We start from the raw sequence: 5,960 nt of genomic DNA, 5'->3' as shown, positions 1-5,960 counted from the left end.
AAGCAAAAATAACAGCAGACAGCACTTAACGTTTCTGTTGTTGTTCTTGTTTTGGACGGAGTTTTCACTCTTGTTGCCCACGCTGGAGTGCAATGGCCACCATCTCGAGGGATCCGCCTGCCCTCGGCCTCCCAAAGTGCGGGGATGACAGGCGTGAGCGTACCGCACCCGGCTCCCCCCCCCCCCCCCCCATCCGCCCCCCAACCACCACCGCTTGTCTTCCGGACAGTTTTACGGCACAGTGTTTGGTTGGCCTGCTTACATTCATTCTACATAGAAATTTAGGATGTCAGCTTCTGGCCTCATGGACTCCGAGCTGAGGAGTCCCCTGGTCTGTCTATCACAGGACCGTACACGTAAGGAGTAGAAAAACCGCAACGTTCAAAATCAGTAATTTTGTGATACAGAAATACACGGATTCACCCAAAACACGGAAACTTTTACAAATTGTCTTTGTTAGTCCTGATGTCTGTGTCAGTGATTCTTTTAGGTTTGGACCTTGACCGAGAGAATTTCCAGTCGGTCTCTCGTCTCTCGTCTCTCGTCTCCGGACGGACAGAAGTTCCAGATGATCCGATGGGTGGGGGGGGTCTTAGGCTGTGTGCCCCCAGGGGCCCTGGTCGATGAGTTGTGGGGATCGCCTGGGAGGGCGCGGTGACCCACTGTGCTGTGGGGGCCTCCATCCTTCCGCCTCCCGCCTCCCCCTCCAGGCGATCCCAATTCATTCCAGGCTGACAGTCTCATTGGCAGACGTCGGGCATCACCTAGCGGCCACTGTTACTCTGAAAATGGAGGCCTCAACAGAGGAAGGAAGCTCAGGCCGCCTGCGCACAGCCTGGGGCAACTGTGTCTTCTCCACCGCCCCCGCCCCCACCTCCAAGCTCCCCCCTTCTTGGTTGCCTAGGAAATGGCCACTTTGACGACTGGGCCGGAGTGACCTTTGATCAGGCAGCATAAGTAAGTAAATCAATCAATCAATCAATACATAAATGTAAATACAATACAATTTATGTATTGTATTATGTACAATAAAGTAGTACGGGCGTGGTGGCTCACGCCTGTCCTCCCAGCACTTTGGGAGGCCGAGGCGGGCAGATCACCTGAGGTCGGCAGTTCGAGACCAGCCTGACCCACATGGAGAAACCCCGTCTCTACTGAAAATACCAAATTAGCGGGGCGCAGTGGCACATGCCTGTAATCCCAGCTACTCGGGAAGGGAAACTGAGGCAGGAGAATTGCTTGAACCTGGGAGGCGGAGATCGCAGTGAGGCGAGATGGCGCCATTGCGCTCCAGTCTGAGCAACAGGCGCGAAACTGCGTCTCAAAAAAAAAGCAAAAAACAAAAAAGCAAACCAAAACACAAACAAACTAACAAACACACAAAAAAACACCATTCTCTGTGAAACTGCTTTGTAGTGTGTGTATTCGTCTCACAGAGTTAAACCTTTCTTTTGAATCAGCAGGTTGGAAGGATTTTTTTGTAGAATCTGTCTATGTACATTTAGGAGACCCTTGTGTCGTATGGTGAAAAAATCTTATGTTTTCAGATAAAAACGAGAGAGAAGGTCTTCATGAAACAGCTTTCTGTTGTGTGGATTCCTCATACAGAGTTAAAACTGCCTTTGGATTCAGCAGTTTGGAAGCAGCATGGACATTTGGGAGCCCATTGGGGCCTATTGTGAGAAAGCGAACATCCCCACCCCAGAAATAATAAAGCAGCTCTCTATGATACTGCTTTGTGATGTGTGGATTCATGCCACAGAATTACAACAAATTTTTGATTTAGGAGGTTTGAAGCAGTCTTTCTGTAGAATCCGCGAATATACCTTTGGGAGCCCATTGAGGCCTACTGTGAAAAACCGAATATCCCCAAATGAAAACTAGAAAGAAGCTGTCTCTGAAACTGCTTTGTGGTGTGTGGATTCATCTCACAGAGTGAAACCTTTCTTTTGATATACCAGGTTGGAAGCGCCCCTTTTGTAGAATCTACAAAAGGGCATTTGGGAGCTGTTTGAGGCCTAGGGTGAAAAACAGAAAATCGGTAGATAAAAACTAACAAGAAGCTATCTGCAAAACTGCTTTGCGATGTGTAGATTCCTCTGACAGAGTTACATCTTTCTGTTGATTCAGCAGATTGGAAGCATTTTGGGGTGTGTGTGTGTGTGTGTGTGTGTGTGTGTGTGTGTGTGTGTGTGTTTTGACAGAGTCTCACTCTGTCCCCCAGGCTGGAGTGCAGTGACACCATCTCGGCTCGCTGCAACCTCTGCCTCCCAGTTGAAGGGATTCTCCTGCCTCAGCCTCCCAAGTAGTTGGGGTTACAGGCACCCGCTACCAGGCCCGGCTAATTTTTTGTATTCTTGGTAGAGATGGGGTTTCATCGTTTTGGCCAGGCTGGTCTTGAACTCCTGACCTCAGGTGATCCACCCACCTCTGCCTCCCAAAATGCTGGGATGACAGGCGTGAGCCACTGCACGCGGCCGATTGGAAGCAGTTTTTTGGCAGAATCTTCAAAGGGACATTTGGGAGCCCTTTGTGGCTTATGGTGACACTGAACATCCCCAGATGAAAACGAGAAAAAATGCTACTGGTGAAACTGCTTCTTGACGTGTGGATTCACCTCGAACGGATACATCTGTTGAACCAGGAGGTTGGAAACACGCTTTCTGTAGAATCTGTGAAGGGACATTTGGAAACCCATTGAGGCCTACGTTGAAAAACAGAATATCCACAGATTGAAACAAGAAAGACGCTATCTGTCAAATTGATTCGTGATGCGCAGATTGATCTCTCAGCGATAAACCATTCTTTTGATTCATCATGTTAGAAACACTTTTTTTTGGCAGTCTCTCTGAACGGATTTTTGGGAGCCCCTTTAGGCCTATGGCGAATAACCAAATATTCCCAGATAAAAATGAGAAAGAATGTATTTGAGAAACTGCTTTGCGATGTGTGGACTCATCCTAAAGAGTTACACCTTTCTTTTGATTAGGCGGGTTGGAGACGCTCTCTTTGTAGAGATTCCAAAGGGACGTGTGGGAGCCCTTGAGGCCTATGGTGACAAACTGAATATCCCCAGACAAAGACCAGAGAGAATATTTCATTGAATCTGCTTCGTGATGTCTGGATTTATCTGCCAGCGCAGAACGTATTCTTTGTTTGTTTGTGTGTGTGTGTGTGAGTCAGCAGGTTGGAAATGCTCTTTTTGTTGAGTGTGTGGGAAGACATTTCCAAGCCCATTAATTCCGGTTGTCCAAACCAGATTGTCCCCCCGAGAAAAGCCATGAAGAAGCGAAACGATCTGTGAAACTGCTTTGCGTGACTGGATGCATCTCACAGAGTTAAACCTTTCTTTTGATTCACGTGTTGGAAACACGCTTTCTCTAGAATTTGCCAAGGCATATTTGGGAGCCCATGGAGGCCTATGTTGAAAAATCAAATATCCCCAGAGAAGCAGTAGAAAGAAGCTATCTGTGAATTGGCTTTGTGAGATGTGGATTCATCTCACAGAGTTAAACCCGTGTTTCGGTTCAGCAGGTTGGAAACACTTCTGTGGTAGAATCTGCAAAAGGATATTTGGGACTCCTTTGAGGCCAATGGTGGAAAAGCACATATTTCCTGATAACAGCTAGAAGGAAGCTACCTGAGAAACTGCTTTGTGTGTGGATTCCTCGCACAGAGGTACAACTGTATTTGGACTCAGCGGATTGGAAGCACTCTTTTAGTAGAATCTGTGAAAATAATGTGGGCTGCAATTGAGGCCTAGGGTGAAAAACAGATTATCCCCAGATAAAAACTGAAGAGAGCCTATGTGTGAAACGGTTTTGTAATGTGGGGATTCCTCTCACAAAGTGAAAGCGTTCTTTTGATACGTCGGTTTGGAAATATTCTTCTTAAGGGAATCGGCGAAGGGACTTTGGGAGCCCCTTGAAACCTGTGGAGAAAAACCGACACTCCCCAGAGAAAAACCAGAAATAAACTATCATCGGGACTGATTAGTGATCTGTGGATACATGTTACAGAGTTAAACTTTTCTTTGGATTCAAAATGTTGGAAACACTGTGTTTGCAGAATCTCTGAAGAAAGGACATTGCAAAGACCATTGAGGCCCAAGGGGAGGTCTCTCACTCTCTCTCTCCCTCTCTCTCTCTCTCTCCCTCTCTCTCTCTCTCTCTCTCTCTGTCTGTTTCTCACTGTGTCTCTCTGTCCGTCTCAAAAAATAAGAAAGGATGGATACATGCATACATACATACATACATACATACAATTAAAAATTAGGAAGAAAATAAAATGAATAACTCGGCCCGGCGCGGTGGCTCAAGCCTGTCATCCCAGCGCTTTGGGACGCCGGGGGCGGTGGATCGCTGGATCACGAGGTGGTCAGATCAGCAGGGCCAGTATGGTGAAACCCCGTCCGTCTCCAGTCAAAAGACCAAAAATTAGCCGGGCATGGTCGTGCGCGTCTGTAATCTCAGCTACTCGGGAGGCCGAGCTGAGGCAGGAGAATCGCTTGAACCTGGGAGGCGGAGGTTGCAGTGAGCCGAGATCGCGCCGCTGTACACCAGCCTGGGCGAGAGAGCGAGACAACCTCTCCAAAAAATACTACTACTACTAATAAATTAATACATAAACGAATAAAAATGAAAGTAAAATAAAAAATAAAACTGAAAAGGAAAAGGAAAAGGAAATAATTAAAAAGTGAGTTTCCGGGAAGAGAGGGAAGAAAAAAAAAAGGAAAGAAAAAAGACAACAGTCCCACAGTGACATAAACATATGCCTCTCGCCTTTCGAGGCGTCAGTGATGCTACGAATGATGCGTAATTTTTTTTTTAACTTCCTTTTATGTTATTCTCGTTTATTGTTTGACACGAGCCTCGGAGGCCCTCCCTCCCTCCGTCCCACTCCCTCCTCGTTGCCCAGACAACTTCAGGAGACAGGCCCTGGCTGGGCCAGATTGTTCTTCTCTTTGAGCAGTTGTTTCCCTGTCTTTCTTCGTGTCTTTAACCCGTGTGGACTCTTCTGCTCGGATTTCACAGATGGCAGCTCCACTTCCGGCCTTGTTGTTTAGTGGGGGCTTTCCTGATTCTCCCCGCATGTAGTGAAAGCAGAGAGATTCGCCTCTCCCACTCCCCCCCTCTCTTTCTTTGTTGCTTTCTCGCTTTTTCTTTCTGTCTCTTTCTATCTTTCTGTCACGCTTTCTTGCTGTCTTGTTTTCTTGCTTTCTTGCTTTGCCTTTCTTCCTGTCTGTCTTTCCTCTGTCTTCTTTTTTTCTTTCTTCTCTCGTCTTTCTTTCTGGCTGTTTTTCTCCCTCTCTCTCTCTTTCTTCTTTCTTTCTTTCTCTCTTTCTTTCCTTCTTTCTCTCTTTCTCTTTTTCTCTTTCTTTCTCTCTCTCTTTCTTTGTCTGCCTGCCTTCCTGCCTTCCTTCCTTCCTTCCTTCCTTCCTTCCTTCCTTCCTTCCTTTCTTTCTTTCTTCCTTTCTTCCTTTCTTTCCTTCATTTTCTCTCTCTCTCTCTCTCCCAGCCTCTGAAAGTGCTGGGATCACAGGCGTCAGCCACCGTGCCTGGCCTGTTTGCTCATGTTATTTTATTTTTTATGTATTTATTTTCATCTATTCATTCATGTGTATAAGTACAAATATTTTCTTTCTTTCTTTCTTTTTTTATGTATGTATGTATGTATGTATGTATTTATTTATTTATTCTCTTTTTTTTTTTTTTTTTTTTTTGAGACGGAGTCTCGCTCTGTCGCTCAGGCTGAAGTGCAGTGGCCGGATCTCAACTCACTGCAAGCTCCGCCTCCCGGCTTCACGCCATTCTCCTGCCTCAGCCTCCCAAGTAGCTGGGACTACAGGCACCCGCCACCTCGCCCGGCTAGTTTGTTTTTTGTATTTTTCAGTAGAGACGGGGTTTCACCATGTTAGCCGGGATGGTCTCGATCAAGACAAATATTTTCATCTGTTTTGA

The 5,960-nt window shown here is 46.4% G+C and overlaps 1 long non-coding RNA gene across 1 annotated transcript; it reads left to right on the top strand.

Annotated features, from left to right (window-relative positions):
- Positions 1–236: 236 nt before the first annotated feature.
- On the top strand, positions 237–1,900 carry LOC140711053 (uncharacterized). Its single transcript, XR_012092198.1, has 2 exons — positions 237–957; positions 1,548–1,900. It is a non-coding gene; the product is annotated as an uncharacterized lncRNA (long non-coding RNA).
- Positions 1,901–5,960: the final 4,060 nt, after the last annotated feature.

This window comes from Chlorocebus sabaeus, unplaced genomic scaffold (assembly GCF_047675955.1).
Source record: "Chlorocebus sabaeus isolate Y175 unplaced genomic scaffold, mChlSab1.0.hap1 unalloc_scaffold_1422, whole genome shotgun sequence".
Classification (NCBI taxonomy): Eukaryota; Metazoa; Chordata; class Mammalia; order Primates; family Cercopithecidae; genus Chlorocebus; species Chlorocebus sabaeus.
Note: the sequence above shows the minus strand (reverse complement) of the source record. Positions and strands in the feature narration are given on the sequence as shown.